This window comes from Myotis yumanensis, unplaced genomic scaffold (genome assembly GCF_028538775.1).
Source record: "Myotis yumanensis isolate MYYU_CA2020_CCGP unplaced genomic scaffold, mMyoYum1.0.hap1 SCAF_17, whole genome shotgun sequence".
Classification (NCBI taxonomy): Eukaryota; Metazoa; Chordata; class Mammalia; order Chiroptera; family Vespertilionidae; genus Myotis; species Myotis yumanensis.
In genome coordinates, this window is record NW_027223768.1 from 6,975,785 (window position 1) to 6,995,941 (window position 20,157).

A 20,157-nucleotide genomic window follows, 5' to 3' on the forward strand; every position below is an offset into this window, starting at 1 on the left:
CCTCTCCCGGAAGGTTCCAATTTAGGTAACTGGGCACCACACTGAGAACACTTTCCAAGAGAAGAGTTGCAAAGGGCAGGTGCCAGGTCCCTGTCAGCTCTGAACTGCCACCTGACACAGGGTAAGCAGTTGAAAAATATTCCCAAATAAGAACACACACTTGCACATATACACCTTAGAGCAGCGGTTCTCAACCTGTGGGTCGCGACCCCTTTGGCGGTCAAACGACCCTTTCACAGGGGTCGCCTAAGACCATCCTGCATATCAGATATTTACATTACAATTCATAACAGTAGCAACATTACAGTTATGAAGTAGCAATGAAAATAATTTTATGATTGGGTCACTACATGAGGAACTGTATTTAAAGGGCCAGAAGGTTGAAAACCACTGCCTTAGAGGAACCAAGGAACCATAGAGCCACAAAACATAAAACTCCCATGGCCCATAGCCAATTCTGTGGCCTCCCTCACCTGTGTGTCAATTACCTAACAAATCACTCACCTTGGCCAGTGGTCACTGCAAGTGTGAATTAGTGTACCTTGCTCCCAACTCTCCTTTTTATGTAAATGAGCCAATACACGGGATCAGTAGCTGAAGTGAGAATGAGTGAGACCACAGGTGTGTGATCCCGATGAACAGGCCAGCAGGTTTGGACCTGGAAAGGTACCAGGGAATATCATGCCTCGAAAGGGAGGCAGAGTCACGGGAATTGACTAAAGACAAAGGGGAAACAAATGGAAAGTGACCAGCACAAAGGGGAGGCAAGAGCCCATGGGCGCTCAGATTTCGGCCATGCCTGCCGCTGGGCTCTTTCTTCCCCACCATCTGGGAAGCATCCCGGGATGCAGCTCCTAAGCATCTGCATGGATGGGGCACCCTGCACCACGTCAATAACATCCCCCCTATGGCTATCCAGTTGGCTCAACAGATGTTCACTCAGACAGGGAGACAAACGAGACACCATGTGGAGAAGAAAAGCCACGCGTCTCAGCATCCTCACTCCTCAGGAAGGGCTCTCAGGAGTCATACCTGAGAGTGAGCAGAGGTCTGGGGACAGCCCGGCCTGGGTCAAGAATAAGGAAGCCTTCCTCCCTCCCTTCTTCCTCCCTTCCTCCCTTTCTTCCTTCCAGGAGCCTGCAAATGTGGTGGCCCTGGTGGAAGGCACTGTCCAGCCAAGAACCCCTGAGCAAGGACTTAGGGGATGTGTTTTCAGTCTGAGGTTTAAGTTGGTGCAGCTTTGCTTCTGTCTCTGCCACTCAGAATGCTGGCCTTGGAGGGGCAGCAGGGTTCCCTTCGTGCGATTGAAGGTGTCACTGAGTTGAGATGGGTGATACTCAGAATTGGGAAGAAAATGAGTTTATACCCACAGGAAGGAGATATTCTTAGCTAGCTGTCAGGCTGACAAATTGAGAAATCTTGACAGACTCGGAATTGTGAGAACAGAATTACATCAAATAGCTCCTATATGCATCTTGCACACTGCAGATTTTAACTATATGCCAGGCTACAGTAGGTGCTCAATAAATATCTGTTGAACTGGTGAATAAACCCTCATTGTAGCAATGAACATAAAGAATGATGGGTCCTTTTTTGCATACTAACTTCTCTCATGTTCTCTGCACTCTTATACTAACTATTTTATGCATCTTGAGGGAGACCCAGACTCCAATGACTCTAAAGTCTCCAACATGCATGGTGGCCAACAGTGTGTAGGGTAAGCTCCCAGCCTTCGTCTGCGCCTGTTGCCATGGTAAACTGGTGGACTTGCTCTACCTTCCCTTAGATTCCAACTTACGTGGCTTCTGGCGGGGCCAGGCATGGACCCAAGCTGGGACACCCATGCATGCAAAAAAATGTAATTGAATTCCTAGTAATGAAGCCACAGGACTAGACAGTGGGGATTCAATGGTTAGCAAATAATAGACATGACCTTTCCTTATCTAAGCCATATTGTAGGAGAGAATGATATTAATCCAATGATGATAACATGATGAAATTCAACTGTGATAATTGAATGCTCCGATGACAGACACAGGGCAGGAAGCTGCGAGTACTTGGCAGTGATGGCCCAACAAAGTGAGGGGCAATCGCGAAAGCCTCCCTTGAAGAAGTGGTTATTTTAACTGAGAGCAGAATGATGAGTGGGGTTTCAAGATAATGGGGAGGAAGGGTGTAGTTTTCTGGGCAGAGGCTCAAGAAATGGAAAACAAGGCCAAGGAAAGGCGAAGGAAGAGAGGAAGCCAGCATGAGGCGGTTTAACAATACACCTTCATGGGTGGCTGCCCAGGAAGTGTTTCTCCCTCTGAGTTTGCTCTCAATGGCCTTGACTACAAGAAAGCCCACGTGGCAGAAATGGAGTGAGTAGAGAGAGTGACCAAAGTCGAGGTTGGAGGGACAGGCAGGCCAGAGAAGGCAGGATGTCAATGATTTGGGATTTTATTCTAAAGCCAAGGGAAGTCCTTTAAGGGGCTATAAGCAAAGGCCTGATCATATCTGTGCCTTTTTTTTTTTTTTTCAATTTCTTCTGGCCCAATATAGAGAAAGCTCGATGTTACAGAGCGGGCAGAAATGGCTCGGCGAGACCACGGAAGAGGCTATAGCAGGAATCAGCGGCCTGAACTAGGTAGCATGAACTAGGGTGTAGGAAAGATGGAGAGAAGAGGTCTGGTGTAAGAAATATTTGGGAAGTAAAATACATAAAATGGATGATGGACTAGATGTAGGGAATGAAGAAGGGCGGACGCCAAGGTTGACAGAGAGCTCACCAGGATGGACAATGACGTGTGGAACCCTGGACAAGTATCTGACTGGGTGGAGTGGGGTGGGGTCCCCTCTTTCCAAAAAGATGTCCTAACTCTGTGTGTGAGAAAAGCCTGGCGGAGAGGAATGGATGCCCCTGCCAAGGCGGGTGAGGAACGGGTGGTGATCAGACCAGTGGCTTTCAAACATCTCCGTCAGAAAGTCAGAAAGAAAACGCCGTCACCTCATTCCCGCTTTTATATCACTCCGTTTCACCTCATATTTCATGTAACGGGAGCTGCCAAGGAGAGCTTTTGATTTCCTCCCTCCTCCAGCAGCGCACGTGGTCTGACAGCCTGAGAGGCCGGGTTTGCGGGAGACCCACGGGAAATAAACTGTCCCAGCCTCCAGCTGTATGTGCATGGCTGTGTGCACTGCGCAGGTGCAGGCGTGCGTGCTCACCTGAGCATCGCCGAGTGTGTGGGGGTCAGACATGGGCCTGAACAAGCAGCTGGGGCACAAGTCCAGACTGTGATGGTTAGTAGCCCTGTGTGGCCTTGGTCTCCACGGACTCACCTGTAAATGGTGTAATAACACAGTTCCTCCCTGAATCAGGTTGTCAAGAGGTTCAGGACACGAGGAACAAAAACACTCCCTTGTGATCAATAAACTCTACTGATAATTACACTATCTTCCATCCATGGGGGGCACCTCCCAATGGAGCTGAGCTCCATGAGTCTGTTCTGACACTGCCCCTTGTACCCCCTACACCCCTGAGGCCTGATCTTCTCAGAACCAGGCCAGCTCCCGACCTTGGCCTAACCCCTCCGACGGCCTCCTGTGCTCCTGCTCTCGGGCTGCTGGGCACTGCCAGGGAGGGCCAGCAACTCATTTGAATAGGGTGCCCCTAGACTTAGTCACTCATCAATTCGACAAACACCGATTGAGCACTTACTGTGGGCAACACTGTGTCACTCTCTGGGGACCATAGTTGAGGAAAGCGGAGGATTTGGGCACAGGAGCTTTCAGACAAGTTCAACACTCGCCTCATGAGAAGTGTTATGGTGGGTCCCAGCCCAGGGACAGTGCAGAGGAGGAAGGGATGGCAGCGAAGGGTTCCTGGAGGAGGTGACCCCTGCAATGATTCTCGAAGGATGGCAGATAGCTGTCCCTGTGAAGGGAGTCTGTGCAAACTGAGCCTCGGGCCTCCGCACTGCTCAGCAAACCTTTAGGTCCTCTTGTGGCATCTCCCAGGTCCGCCCCCTACCCCTCCCCCTGCTGCTTCCCCTCCCCTCTCTACTGCATTGCTCTAGGCATTCGCAGCCTCTGGATCTTCCTCCTCTCCCGTCCTAGCCCATGGCTACCGGGTTGGTCCTACCACAGCACTGGTAGCATTGGATCGCTCACTGCTCAAACACTCATGCATTCAGAACAAAGTCCCAACTAAGCCGGCACTCAGGGCCCTGCACAAGCAACCTCTCCAATAACATCCTATAACACTCCACCTTCCACTTTCCTCTGTGGAAATCATATGGCCCCGAGTCCCCGCTGTCTCCCCATCCCACACCTGAAAGCCAGCCTCCCTCTCCAGTGGAGTACGTGACCAACAACGCTCAACGATGGGTCCCATCACACACAGACCAGAGGGACTACTTTCATTCCAGGGACAAAAGGAAATAATTATGGAGCTTTAAGTATCAGAATGAGGGTGGGGTGCGGGGAGTAGGCAGAGGAGACCGAGGGGCTCATAGAAATCATTCCACACTGGTGGCTATGGACACAGCTCCATGACAAACACACGGGTTTATACCTAGTTCTTCTCAAAACTCAACAATTCTGAAAGGACTGGAAATTATTTTTTAAATGTAAATCCACATGGATAAAAACATGGAAGTAGAGATCACAGCAAGTGAAAAATATGAACATGATTTTTGTAACTGGGAAGCCCATGGGAAAGAGATAACGGATTTAGCAGAGCAGCGCAGCACCGAAGCTAATGAGAGGCAAGCTGATTCCCACCTATATCGAGTGCCACCCAGGCACCCAGGTCTTGCCTTTTCGCCCCTTGCTCCTCCCCATCCGATGCACATGACCAGCTATGTACGGGACCCAAGCAAGTTCACACGGCACGATCCAGCCGGGCCTCATCTCACGTCTATCTGCCGCCCATGCACGCTGCGCCCGGAGCTCAGCTCCATCATATGCAACTCAGAACCTTTGGCCCAAGGGAGCAGGGACGGTGGATGAACTCTGCTCCCTCCCTCCCTTGGACAGACTGCTCTGAGGTGCTCTCCCTCACATTGGGAAGTCAGTCCTGTAAGGCTGAGGAATCAGTTGCTCTTGAGCCAGGGGGTGCCGAGCACAGGAACATTTTTGCATTGCCCCCCCCTTCCCTGCCTGCCTCCCATTTTCCTTGCTTCTGTACCCCTGGAATTGTACTGCCTAATAACATTCAGGACACTGGCTATGGCTCTGAGGACATACCAGGGAGCTTAACGAAATGAATGACCACTCCCACCCCACCGCTGGTTACCAAGCATGAGAAGGGCTGAGTTGGGAAGAAAGAGAAAAGTTGAAATTGGATGTGAAATGAAAGCATTGATTTAGATCCACCTGGTCCTTTTAATACCTGAAAATAAAACTTCTAACATCTGAAAGCGCCTGGCAAACTATGAAACCTGGCCAAGGGCAGGGAAGGGACACCCAACAGGGCAGGTTCCAAGGACAAGTGCTGATCTGCTGGTCCATTTTTTAAGTTGTCTTATTTTTAAAAAGAAGAGAACTAAGAGGCATCGACACCTACTATGTGACCTGCATGTATATACACTTACCTCATTCCATTCTTACTGATCTCATGCAATCTTTCCAGGTGGCGGTTAGCATCCCTGTCTTACAAACCAGGGAACTGAAGCTCAAGAGCATGAGGTTCCAAAGGTCACGTACTAGAAAGCGATGGGCCAGGACTCAGTTGTAGCCATGGCCGCGGGCCCATATGCATCCCAGCAAAAGTGATTAAAAGTCTGGCTATTGATGTCAAACAGATGGGGGTGCAAACCCAAAGGCGGCCAGTATCTAAGACTGTGTCTCTTGGACATGTGGTTTGCTCTCCCTTGGCCTGTTTCTTCATTGATTAAAATAGAGAAATAATTCCCTAGTTACAGGCTTGTTGTGGGGATTAAATGAGACCATTTATACACAGAGTTTAGCATAATGCCCGGCACAGAGTAACTCAGTCAGCAATGTCTACTATCAACATTAAGCTATACTGCACTCTGAATAAGAAAATTATTGTCCCATTGAAATGCAGCAATAATTCAGAATCCTAGAACACAACTGGACGCCTAGCAGATACTTAATAATTGGTTGAATCTAAAGCTGAGTTTCTTCTCTCCTGTGATAATGTACATACTCATATGAAATGTGTTACATTCTGCCCTATATTGGAGATATTTCATCAGAACAAACACATTAGAGCCACAACATTGGAAGTATTTTCTCCCTTGAAAGACTGTAAACTCCTTAAAGATAAAGGTCTTATCTTGCACTTCCTTTGTTAATTTCCTTGTTTATTTGTTCAACAAACATGTATGTAAGACTTATGGGCAAAATATTGCATGTGATATTTAGAGAGAGACAGAGATTATTAGAACCTACATCCTGCCCCCGGGAGCTTATAACCTGAGCAAAGCTGAGATGGCGTCAGGAAGGGAGGTGCAGAGGAGGTCTGGGGGTGGGGGGCTCAGCATGTAGCCCATGCAGCATCCCCCAAGGAACCTGGCTGGGGACCAAACAGTTGTGGAACCAATAACCAACAGGAGTGCCTGTGATTAAGGAGCGTGCACCCAGGGCAGGAGGTGGAGTGACCTAAGCACAGTTTCATGGTGTTTTGGAGAGTGAACTAATGGTGTGATGTGCTCTCTGCCCTTGTTGTTTGTTCAGTCTTCCCCTCCAGCTGCTCGGGGCCGTGTTGCCCTCTAGGTAGAAGTGTTTTGGATCCGTCCAGGAGCCTGATGCTGACCTGGTTTAGCATTCCCGAATTCCAGACGGGCATGAGTGTGGCCAGAGCCTTCCCAGATGTGTCAGAAGGGAGAAGGGACAGAGGACAGGAAAGTGGAAAGAAGGTGACCTGCTCCAACTATATTAGGCTTCTTCCCTTGGGCGCCGGGGGGGGGGGGGGGGGGGGGGTTCCTCTGAAAACTTTGTCTCGGGAGGAGAAATAAGTTTATGTGGTTCATCCTCTCTCTTTTTCCTCTTTGTCCTAGGAGCTCAAGGGTGCATGGGTGTGTGCACACACACACATCACATTCTGATGAGCACTCACCCATGGCCCTAGAGACAGGCCCCTCCGCCTTCACCCTGCCATTTTGCATTGTTACATCAGGGGGACAGAAGCCTTCTCTCAACAACAGCCCCCTATGACCCTCCCCACCAAACAATGCCTAAGGACCCAGGGCTGGAAACCCTCCAATGGCAGTCTCAATCAACTGTTCAACCCAGGCTGAGAGGTCAATGTCAAGAAGACATACAAATGCCCAGCAGGTATATAGAAAGGTGTTCAACATCACTAATCATCAGGGAAATGCAAATCAAAACCACGATGACCTAGCAGATATTACCTCATACCTGTCAGGATACTCTTATCTATACTAATAAAAAGGTAATATGCTAATTAGACTGGGTAAACTGGACATCTTCCAGACAAAGCCACAGTGGCAGGGGCTGAGGCAGAGGCAGTTAGAGGTGATCAAGCCAGCAGGCAAGAGCAGTTAGGGGCATCAGGCTGAGGCAGTTAGGGGTGATCAGGCAGGCAGGCAGGTGAAGTAGTTAGGAGCCAGCGGTCCCGGATTGTGAGACGGGTGTCCGACTCCCTGCAGGATCGGGCCTAAACTGGCAGTTGGACATCCCCTGAGGGGTCCTGGATTGGAGAGGGTGCAGGCCAGGCTGAGGGGACACCCCCCGCCCCGTGCATGAATTTCATGCACCAGGCCTCGAGTAAAATAAAAAGATAAGAAGTACTGGCAAGAATGTACAGAATGGGCACCCTTGTACACTGTTGGTGGGAGTGCAAATGGGTGCAGCCACCATGAATGCCCTGTGATTTCTTGCCTCCAAGCCTCTGTTTATGCTGTTCCATCTGCCTGGAATGCCCATCCTCTCATCTCTGCAGACCCAAATTTGACCCGTTCTTTAAGACTAAGCTCAAAGTCCCGCACAAAACAGTCTCTGATTCCCCAGTATGGAGATGGTCTCTTCTTCCTCCCACCGCACCTCTCCTACGACTTCCACTTTCTATTCTGTGTGGTGGTTATTCCTATATTGTCTTAGCTCAAAAAGGAACCCCAGCCTGAAATATATCCCCCACTGATATCTAAGTTTTCACCCCCAGGCTCTCAGCTAATCAGCACGTCAGTGAGTTCCCACTTGATACAAGACAAAGTAGAAGTGGGGGGAGGAGGAGGTTCAGAATTATCAGACCCTGAAGGAGCCTGCAATTACACTGAGGATATTCCAAGTGCCTAGTAAAGGATACACACAAGGAGTGCTCTAGAGTTAAGAGAAGGGAAAGAGATGGTCAAGGTTGAAATGGACGCTTCTTTGGGTCAAATATTGCCTTTCCAGAAATTCTCTTTGAACATACATATATTCCTGACAGTGAATAACTCAGTATGCTACCAACACCCTGGCATGAATTTGTTTATCAGATGGTTTTTCTGGTGACTAGGGAAGAAATGCTAGTGTGTAAACAGTAGGTGTTTAGGGTGAGTGGGGTGGGACCTGGCGAGGGTGAGGCAAGCATGGTGCCCAGGGTTCCAAACAGAAGGAGGCCACCACGCTGAGGTTCATGCAAGGCTAGGGTTGTCACTTAAGCAGACCTGAGAGGGACTGCTCATCCTAGGCAGCATGCTTGCCCTCCCTTAGTCCCAGCCCCGGGATAAGGACCAGGATGGCAGGGACAGAATTCTTTTTCACAATGATGCCAAGAACCACCTTGGATACGAGCTCCATGCTTTCTATCACCTTCTCCCTCCACCGCAGTCTGTAGTAGGACAGAGCAGATGGCACTGCCAAACTAGCCTCTCACCTCTGCTGGAGTGATCCAAAGCCCATGAGATTAAATGATCTGAAATCCCTTCTAATTTGCATGATGCTCAAAGAAGCTGAACTTTCCTGTTTGGCTCAGGCATAGCTTCCGTGATGGGCTGGGTAATCACCTTCCCAACCCCAGCTCCCGCCCCATGGCCTATATTTGCCAGGGTAATGCTATTTTTGGTGCTAATCATGGTAAATAATGCAGGGAAAAGGCACGAAGGCTCTAAAGAAACTTTAGAAGGGAGCCATTTTCAATGTCTCTCAAATAGCTTTTCAAAGTGAAATGCAAGGAACTTATGAACCAATTTTTCCAACACCACCCCTGCATTGATTGAAATCTCAGCTCCTTTAAATGACATCCAGTTTCTAAAACATTTATTAAAAGTGTCTCTGAGACTTAAAGGGAAAACAAATGAGACAGATAAAAGGCATGGTAGCTGTATTGCTCTCCCCAAATGGCCCCAACCTGTCCTAATTCCTTCTAAAATACCATTTTATGATACCCTTAAAACAGATGTAATCTGGTGGGATCTTGAAAGACCTCAGATCTGGGTCATTTTATGAAACCCAGAGAAAAAGCCAGGCAATGAAGCCCTGGATGTCCTCAAATATTAAACTTTCAACTGGGTGCACAGCTCCCAGGGACTCTAATTTAGCGAAATGCTGCTAAGAGGTGTCATTCAACCTGTGGCATTCATATTCCTCTGGAATCAGACCACACGAGAGAGTGCCCACCTGCACCATTAACTTAAGAAGAAAAAAGTTGCAATGCTGCTTTCAATTTCTATGACGCTTTACAGTTTACAAAGCGCAGGTGTAGGTATCATCTTTTTTCCTTCTAGCCCATTCCACTGCAGATCCAACCAGACACCATCAGAGATGTGGAGAGGTGATGTGCTGGGAGCTCCCCATTCTCATTCCTCAACATGGCTTAGAAAAGTTTCTATGTCTTGCTTTTATGATTTCTATTTCCCATGGCTGTGTCTACCTGTCTGTCCAGAATCAGAATCAAGGGGGGGGGGGGGAGAACTGGAGACACATCAAACTGCGATGCCCCCATTGGAGTGCAGTGATATGATGGTGTTGATCTACACAATGCCACAAAGTAGGCCTTATAATCCATGCAAATATCCTCAGTAACTCCTACTTCATATCAGGGAATGTCCTTGTACAGCTCTGATGGGTCTTCAATGAATCCCAGGAGGGCTTCAGGGTCCAGAAGCCCAAAGCTGATAACTGAGGTTATACTGTTGGGAGTTGTAGCTCCCCATTACTCAGCAGATATTTCTATATGTTCTCTATAGGCTGCAATTCAATATTGGCCATACATTAGAATCACCTATAGAAGTTTTAAAACACACTAAAGCTCGAACATCATTCCCACAAACTCGGATTCAGTTTTTGGGGGTGGGACCTGACCTCAATATTGTACAAAGCTCCAGGGGGTTCAAGTATGCAGCCAGCATTGAGAACCACTGTTCGAGATTAAAAGGTTCTTAAATGTTAGAAACCAGAATCCCCGGTAGGGTTTATTAAAACCCAGATTTGAGGAACCCCCTTCTAGGGTTTCTGACTCAACTCGGTGGGGTCTAGGGTGGGAGATGAGAACTTGCATTTGTAATCGGTCCCCAGGAGTTGCTGCTGCTGCTAATCCAAGGACCACACTTTAAGAATCACAGCTCTGAAGTGTCACAAAGCATTTCACTTACATATCAAAATCAATTCAGCTAAACCCTTTAAATTTACAGGGAATGCCACTCAGTGACTCAGATAATCCTACTTACTTAGGTCGAGTTGTTTGCCTGCCTCAGTGTGAGGCAACAATGTAGCACAATGATGCTCGCTTTGTGGCTCTCGCTCTCTAGTTCCCTCTCTCTCCTTTTCCTTCTTTGTAGGGATGGAATCTAGAGAGCATTGTATTTTTTGAAAAGCCAAGAAGGTCATTTCTAACATTCTGCCTGGGGGCCTCAAATGCCTACCCAACAGTTAGGGTAGCTTCGTGCTGGGTCAGCCTTGGCAGAGACTGATAGGTTCTGGTTTCAGCACCATGGAGAGCAGCCTTCGTGCTATACATAGTGAGAGAACAAGGACAATGCAACCGCAGTCCTCATTCCCAGTGAAAAGGAAGAGGAATGAAAGACACTCAGCAGTTCCTAGTCTGTAACAAATTCCTAAATCCCACTGGGCAAATATCACCAAATCTCTTAATAGTACCATTCCCTCAAAAACCGAATGGGCCTTTGTTCTATTTGCTTCTAGGCAGCGCTAGGCAGTTGCATGTGCCAACAGTCGAATGAAAAGTTTTCAACTCTCTTGCCTTCCTACTGGCATGCCTCTCCCTTTCTCCCTCCCTCTACCTCCCTCCACTTAATGACAGCTATCTTGAGTCTGTCAGGCTGTGAAAGACTGTGTCCCTAGCATTCAGAATAGTGCCTTGCCCCCGGTAAGTGCACAATAAGTATTTGTTGAATGAAATATTTAGGGGAAGTATACCAATGTCTTCAATTTATCATGAAATGAATCCAGAAGTTTGAGTGGTTCTTGAATTTGAGCAAGCACTGGAATCACTCAGAGTTTCTGATTCACTTGGTCTGTGGTCTGGGGTGGTTTGGTAGATGGCTGGAAGAATGGACAAATCAATGATTATGTGATAGGACAAGTATAGCGTAGTGTTCATAAGAGCCTTGGGGTAGTGGGTATACAGGTGTTCAATGTAAAATTCTTTGAACTTTATGTTTAAATTTTTCCATAATAAAATGTTGGGGGGGAATTACAGTGGGAAAGCTGAGGGTGTTGAGCCTCCCCAGACAATAACTAATTAACTGGTTGTGTTGGGAGCAGCTCGGCACCTGCAGCCTGGCTAGCAGGGGGCCTCCAGCAATGCCTCCCTCGGGCCAGATATGGGATAGTCGGTGCTCTAAAGGCAAGTAGGAGAGAAAGACTGGAAACCAGAGAGCAGTCATTCTCTCCTCGATCCTTCGCTGCTGAGAAAGAAAATATGCGGCTGTCCTCAGCCACCCAGAGGTAGGATGCAGTCCCCATGGCAGCCCTGAGCCCACACTCCCTGCCTCCCGCTGTTCCAGGGCGAGGACTGCACCTCCCTCTGCACACCCACAGCATCCAGGATGGGGCTCTGCATTTAGATGGGGTTACATCGCAAACCATGCGCCTCCACTGCACAAAGTCTATGTCACATCAGGAATGGAGCAAAGTCTCTGGCTGGAGAAGCCCTTCTGAGCTATTCCCAGGCAAGGCCCATGACTGTGATGCCAGATAGACATTCCACTTTTTCTCTCCAGAGATCTGTGGCTCCAGACAACAAGAACAAGGGTTTTTCTAGAAAGGAGAAAGACCTGCCGGTGTGCACGCGATCACTGGTCAAGGAGTCCGTGACATCCCCTTTTGCAAAGGTCCTGACCCAACAGCTCTGTACAGGCACACTTGTGCCAAAGCGTACCAGCAGGTTTCAGACCACAATCTCTGCAGTGCATTAGAAGACGTGAGTAGAAGAATGGGAAGGAGGGCAAGCAGGGCTGTGGAGACTGCGCTTTAGCTCAGCTACCTGAGAAAGGTCTTTGTCTTTCCCCTCCATCTTTCCTCCCACCCCACCCCTTCCTGCTCCCACAGCCTCAGAACCAGGGCAGCTCGGACTGTGGGAAAGGAAAGGAGAGCTGATGCTCCCATGTCATGTTTTCTACCATGCTTTTTCCCTGGTGCCTTTTCAATGAGCTCAATAAAGCCCTCCCGCTTGTGGGTGCAAAAAAAAAAAAGGGAGATGAGGAACAGGGAGATGGGGGAAAATGTGAAACTAAAGAACCCAGATGAGGGCCTTCAGGCTTGGGTGTTGTGACTCAGGGATAAAGGGGAGCTGGTGTAGGAGAAACACCAACGGCAGTCATCATCCCATACAGCATCACCGCAGCAGCTGGCGAAGGCGTTGGTACCACACCCCTCTCTGCCGGGGCCCCTCTGAGCCCACCCCATAGGCCAAGCCAACCCAGAGCTTGTCCCTCAGGACAGGCCTGGTGTCCCATGAGCCTGGAAACTCTAGTGTCCACCATGCAGCCTGTCACACCACAGGAGCTCAATAAATGCTGCTCCCGCTGTGCGAGAGTGCACGGCAGCTTCCCACCTGTTTGTGTTCCCACACATCACTTGGCCCACCTCGCGGGCAGAGGCCCAGCTCGCGGGCAGAGGCAGGCTCCAGCCAGTGATGGCACAGACATCAGGTCGTGAGTGCTTAACACTCTCCTCACGGAGCTGTCACCGGCACCAACGTGCTCTCCCTGCAGAGCGCGCCCCACATAGATTTTCTTTGAATTCTCCAGGAAGATATATTGATCCAGCCTGAGTGACATCAATAGACCCAGGTAACTAAATAACACCTCTAGAGTTTGCCTTAAAATATGTATGACTTAGCCTCAAGACACCCCCTGATAGCTTCGGCACCTCCCCTTCCTTGCTCTCAACCCACTGTGACTATTCAACACCACCACTGTCTCCAACCCTCCCCCCACTCCCCAGCCCAGGCACTTCCTGTCCAGTCCCAGGGTGACACAGAGAGGCTGTGAGTAGAAATTAAAGTGGAGGCTGACAGGAAACGGAAAAATCGTGCACTTTCACCCCAGGTCCCCAAGCAGACCTTGTCAATTCTCAACACAGGGTTCTCAGGCTCTGGGGCTCTATTTCTCCACATGAAATTACCTGGAGGCCATTCCCTGCTCCCTCCCAAGGCGGGTGTGTGCACTCTGCCCCACCCTGAGGAGCCCCCTCCTCTGGGCACACTCAGGATATGGCACGTCCTCCCCCAGTGGGGCTGGTGCTGGCGTCTCTGAGGACTGGCTTGGCTCCCTCGCCCCCTCCCTGGCCCCCACTGTGATTCCTGCTGCTGCTCAACCATTGCCGTGGGACCCACAGAACTAGGCTCACACTGACACTTTGTTGCCCACGAGTCCTGTGACCTAAAGCCACCTTCTGTGCTGCAGATCTGTCCCTGCAAACTGGAGATGATAATGCCCGTCTCCCAGGGGCAGAGCAAGGGTTAACTGAGCGGATGCACACGCATTTTTGGCCTAGTGCCTGGGCCATGGGATTAGTAATAAAAATAACAACCCCCTCTGCAGAGCATTGCCCAGGCACTAGGCAGTGTCTACACAAGTGAGCCTAGTCCTCGTGACCACCCCATGAGAGAAGTGCTGTTGTTGGAGCCGCTTCATAGACGCAGAGTGAGCTACAGTGGCTCAGGGACTTACCAGAACACACAGCCAGGAAGAGACAAAGCCGGGATTTGAACCCAGGCCTGTTTGATGTCAGGGCGTGGGTGCTGAACCGCTGCACCCACATACCATCCAACACACACTATTGCCCTTCTTCCCTCCTACCTACTCTCCCAGCTGCCCCCTCACAGTGACACTCTTTGTCAGCATGTCAGACTTGAGAGCAGAGGGGGCAACCTTTCTCTAAGTATTTTCATCAATGGGAGCCATGCAGTCTCTGTCACCTACGCAACTCTGCAATGTGGTGTGAAAGCAGGCATAAAACATAATGAAAGGGATGGGCATGGCTGTGTTCCAATAAAACTTTATCGACAAACATGGTGGCTGATCTGGCCCAGGGGCCATGGTTTGCTGACCCTGCTCTGGAGGAACAGCCCAGCTCCAGGGAGAAGAGGCATAGGATGCAGAGTACTTGGCAAACACTAGGTGCACCATAAGTACGTGTGGGCTGATGTAGAGGTCATTTTGTCCACCACCTTGAATCCAGGCAGTAGCACCAATAAATGAGCAGTTCTTTGATTACAGTTTCACACGAAAGCTGAATCTGCTCTTACCCGAATTGTCTGTTTTTATGTCTAATTTGGGTCAGAAAGGTTCCCTCCTACCTTGGTTCATGTGTGAACTGAGTTTTTCTCCACTGAGAACAGTCTGTGGGTCAAACCCAAACCTGCCCCTCCCCCCACCCTGGACAGTTTCACTCACCAAGAGGCAGGCCACGATCCTCACGAAGCCACTCTGTCTACAACGGAGGTTCAGTTCTGCTGAAACTGGGAAGGGGGCCTGCTGCTTCCTCCCCAGGCGACTGGGCCACAGGCTGCTGGAGGGGACATGACTGAGCTTTCTGGCCTCCTCCCTTTAAAGAAGTGCCAGGGCGATTGAAAGGTTGCCACTGCAGGAGGAGCTGGGGGACAGCCAATTGGGTGGGCTGCAGCATGGGGGCCCCTCACCCCCTCGGCAGCTGCCCCGGCCTGCAAGAGACAAGAGAGAATGTATTTTGAGTTGATTTGTTTTCATTTGTATTTATTGGTTTGTGGGCATAGGATGTTTGAAATGCCCATATGGTCCCCAACACAGGTTACGGCGAAAATCCAATCTCAGAGTTGAAACGAAGCCAGAATTAAACAGCCATTTCCACGAAACGTGTTGTGTCTAGTGCTAAGCGCTTGGGGGAGGGCAAGGGGCGGGGAGAGCTTGGGCTCTGACACTGAGGGCCTAACCCATTGAGCCAACTCCTGTCTATTTGGGGCTGCTTTTTTGGCCCCCTTGATTCTTCTTTCTCCTTCCACCCCTCTCTGGAGCCAGCCTCTGCTTCCCCACACCTCACAGAGCCCTTCCCAAGGCCAGTGGCTCCACAGGGAGCCCAAACCCTGGGAGCTTTTCACTCCTGGGGCAGGTTTAGCAACAGGGGAAAGTGGAGCTGCAGGTTGGGGTGCAGTATTTGTGGGTGCAGACCACAGTCGCCATTTGGTGTGTCTAACCCCCAGGATAAAGAGGGTGTGCCTGTTCCTTCCCACAGGGAACTCCCTGCCCTGCCACTCAGCCTCTCACAGCACACTCTCTCACAGTCTCACCACTTGGCACTTGGCTACCCATCATCTTGTATTCTTCTCTAAAGAGCCTAGATGTTCACTCCCTAATTATAAAGGAAGTGCCTTGAAAGCAGGGTTTGAGATGCAGAATAATGGCCATATCTAAAAATGCTGAGGACAAACAATAGCACGCACAGCAGTCTCTCTGAGGGCTGTGGAGGGCAGAGCGGAGCTCATGCCCATCTCGCAGCCTTTGTAGGCACATCCTTTCTTCTGGAATAGCCGCCCCACCGCCAGCCTCCACGTGACCAGGCCTTCACATCAGTCATCCCAGCTCAAACACCATCTCCAGAGAAGCCTTCTCTTGTCACTCAAGCTACAACCATCCTGGAGCATGGATGAACGGGCTCCATTGTGCAGATGAGGAAACCAAGGCTCCCTGTGATTAAAAATGACTTTCCCATGGTCACAGAGCTCCGTAAAGGTGCAAACTGAGGTCTTCTGCAGCCAGAATGTCAGAGCGGCACCATTTCTCCTGCACCGCACCTTGGCAGTTGTCATTTCTTCCTCAATATCTGTCTACCCTGGTTCTCTGCCACCTTCGCGAGAACAGGGTTTGTGTCTATCTGTCGGGTTCATTGTGTGTGGCTCTGCTGTCTGTGACAGGGTGTGGCACCTCACTATCGAGTGTACTAATGATCACACAACAGACTAATCAATGAATTACCACCTAGTCGGTTCAAAATAAGTGTTTTTTAATAAACTGAGAGCAGTGAGCCCAGAACAGAGATGCAGATATGGGAGCCTGTACTTATTCTAGTCCTCTTCCTTCAAGGAGTAAAGTGGCTCTCCTGGAGGGGCCCCGGGATTGGGGGACCCTGGGGGAGGGAGAGGACTAGGGGAATTTTGTTGGAAATGTGGAGCAAGCACTAGGAAGTTGGTATCTAACATAAGCCGTGTTTGTGCCACGTTATAAATCTCAGCTAATGACGGCGCAGCTCTGTTCCTTCGGGGTCATCCCTCTGGCGTGAGTTTTCTTCACGCAGGAATCAAGGTTCACGCCACTCCCTCCCCCGCCCCTGCTCTCCCAGCGTGGGTCTGAGTCTGGGTCAGAGGAGTCAGAGGCTGTTGGCTCGTCTCAGATGGTTCCATGGCTGGGAGAAGGAAGAGCAATAAAGACAGAAGTTATGAGCCTACAGCCAGCAGGGAGATAGAGGGGGAGGCTGCGAACACACTGTATCCATCTCTAGAAATTTCATAAGATTTGATCCACTCTCATGTCGTATACTAATCTCTTTTTTTCCCTTCAGGTTAGATTCTCCTTCATTTCAGTCAACCATTTTTTTTTACAAGATCAAGTACATTTATTCTCTTGGGCTCCTTCTCCCTGTCTCCACCTGCCCTCTCTTCTGCCTTCCATGTAGTGCTCAGTTTGAAGCAAGCAATGTAGTCGAGTTAAGTGCACAAATCTGGGTTTAGATCCTTACTTTGTCAGTTATTAGCTATTTGTCCATTTTTAACACTTGGAGTGGGGGAAACGAGTTAAGTCGGCTCGCGTGAATTGCGCGTACTCCGCGGGAGCCGTCTTAACTCGGTTCATATAGATTTGCGGTGGAGTGCGGGAAACGTGTAAACTCGGGCCGATTGTAACTGCGTATTACCAAATATTTGTTTGTTTGCCGTTCACAAAGATACCTACCTGCGTATGCGAACCGTTTCATACCCATTGGGGTAATAGGTATCATAAAAATCCCTTGTAAGTAGAGAACACTTTATGGCGCTGGTCGAGTACAATACCGTTAGGGTACCAATGTATTGTTTTCTCATTTTATAACCGATATCCCTGGATATCTCACCATGCAAAGAGAATAGTTATTGAGAAATACTTCTTGTGTCCGGACGTCTTTAGTTTTGAGTTTTGTGAATATTATTACGTGTTTAAACTAACTCTGATTTTGCGCGGGAAACCTAAATAATTGCCCGTGCCATCTTTTATTTTGGCGGGAAATTCACCCAACACCGTAGTGTTAAAGTCTCAGTTTTCTCATCAGTAAAATGGAGATAATCCTCACAGAGGCTTTGTAAGAATTAAATAGTATATATTGCCTGAAGGGTTTGACATGAGCCAGGACATAGAGTAAGAATTCAGTAAATGGTGGCAGCTGTTATTCTCATGGCTAATCTCATGTGTCCCCACACAGCTCCCTCTCTCTCCCTTCCCTTTGGCTCTGTGTCTCCACACAGATACAATCTGGCTTAATAAAACCCGATCCTCTCATCCAGCCCAGTATCTCAAGCTGGTCGTGATGCTTGATTAGCAATTCATGGTGATTCAGACTTTGTCTTTCTCTCCCTCCTTCGTTTCCCCATATCCTTCTCCCCATGATACATTTTACTTTCTCCATCTTTCCTGAAAACACGCACTGAGACAGCGGCCGTCAGCATTACCTGGCAGTCATATCCCAACCTCAGTTCTGCTCAGAACACTTGGCTGAGAAAGTGGGGATGTCTTTCACCTTGCCCCCCATGTTTAATTCATGTGTGTTGCAGACCATTTAAAAAGGCCCGACGAGCTGTGAAGACCGAGCTATGAGCCGTATAGACTGTACATTATTGAATTAAGATGCTAAATGTGGGACCTAAGTGATGCCAGGGAAGGAGCAGTGAGCCTTAATGGTTTAGAATGATGGAGAGCAGGGTGGGTCAAGTCAGTAGCAAATTGAAAAGATGCATGACTTCAAGGAAAGGGCCATTTGTCACACTAGAGTCATCCTCAATTTCTCCCTCTCCCTCACTCTCCACATTCAATCCATCACTGAGACCCGTCAGTTCTGTCTCCAAATAAATCTCAAGTGCCCACGTCTCTTCATTCCCACTGCCACCACCCAAGGTCACGCCCCTAACTCTTCTTTGACGATTGCAATAGACACGCTTGTCTCTTTGCTTCTATATTGTCCTCCTCTAATCCAATCTCCACCTGCAACCTTTCTAAAACATAAACCATATCATGTCACTCTTCTGCTTAAAATCTTCCACTGTCTTGCAATGGGTCTTATAATAAAACCCAAACTGGTTATCATGGTTTGGGGTCTCCCTGTGGCCATTCTCATCTCCAGCCAAGCTCCCCCCTGATTCCTCTACTCTGGCTACTCTCATGTCCTTTCTGTCCCTCCACCAGGCCAAGCTCATTCCCACCTTCAGACTCTTGTCTCCTCTGTTCCTTCTACCTGTGCAGTGCACATTCTCACTCAGGGTCCCGGTATAGGGCAGTCATTTGGATGCCTTTTCAGTGTGACCTACATCACTTATACTCCATGTATATGTTTGGAACATCCTACTCATGTTCTCAGCAACCTTGCTGATTTCTGTTAACTTTTTTCTATCTGCTCCAAGAGGGCCGAGACCAGGTCTATCTGGTTCGTGCTGTATCCCTTGCACTTTTGCAGCACAAGTAACACAGCACTTGACCCATCAACATGTGCTGAAAGATTAAATGAATGAATCTGTCATAGGAGGCCCCAATCCAAGATCTGATCTTTCATTGGCCAACTACAGACAACAATAATTTCTCAAACCCCTTCACTTTCTTGGCTCTGGGCTGGAAATCCACAGCTACCAAGATTATTGAATGCAGAGAGTTGATCCTCAATAAAACAAGGGAAAACAATAAAACTCCCATAATTAGTGGAAACAAACCAGTCCTTCACTCAGCATAGTCACCGAGTGCCTATAATGTGCCAGCTGCTGATCCGGTACCGGTAACACATGGATGTTTATCACAGCCCTTGAGTGGCGCTTAGGATCTGGGAGAGGCAACCTTCAAACATATAAATATGTAATTATATGGGGTTAAGTGCTCTGGAGGAAAAGAAAGGTGCCACGTTGAGAATAATAACGGGGGAGGCAGGGTGGTCAGGAAATGCCTCTCTAAGAGAAGCTAAAACACTTAAGCTGCGACCTGAAGGATAATGAGTGAATGATGAAAGGGAGATGGATCAAGGGGAACATGTGGCCACTGAGATGGCCTGTATCTGAGAGCAGCAGAGAGAAACCATGGCGCATACGTCTCCACAGACTCGGGAAGTGAAGGAGCCCTTCCTCCAGGACCAGGGGGACCGCGCAGGGGCTCTCTGCCGCTCTCGCACTCCCCTTTAGCCATAAGGGAAATAGGATTTTTAAAAGCCAATTCTTTTTCCACAAAAAATAACTTTGAGGACCCAATGCTGGGCATTCTGAACCCAGAAGGAACCCCAGAAGGCTCCTCCTCGATCCCAACACCTTGGCTCTGTCTTCTGTGTGTGTCTTCGGCTCCTTGGAGGAGTAGAGTTGATCTGAAAAACCTCAGCCCATGAGCCACTCCCTACATTGCCAGGACCCCTCTCTCCCCTCTTCCCAGGGAAACCATGTACCTCCTCGACTCCTCTGGGGGCTGATGGACAGGACCTTAGGGCGTCACACAGTAGCTCTGGCATCAATTTCTGGGCATACTATATGGGAAAAAGTTATTATGCAAGTCTAGG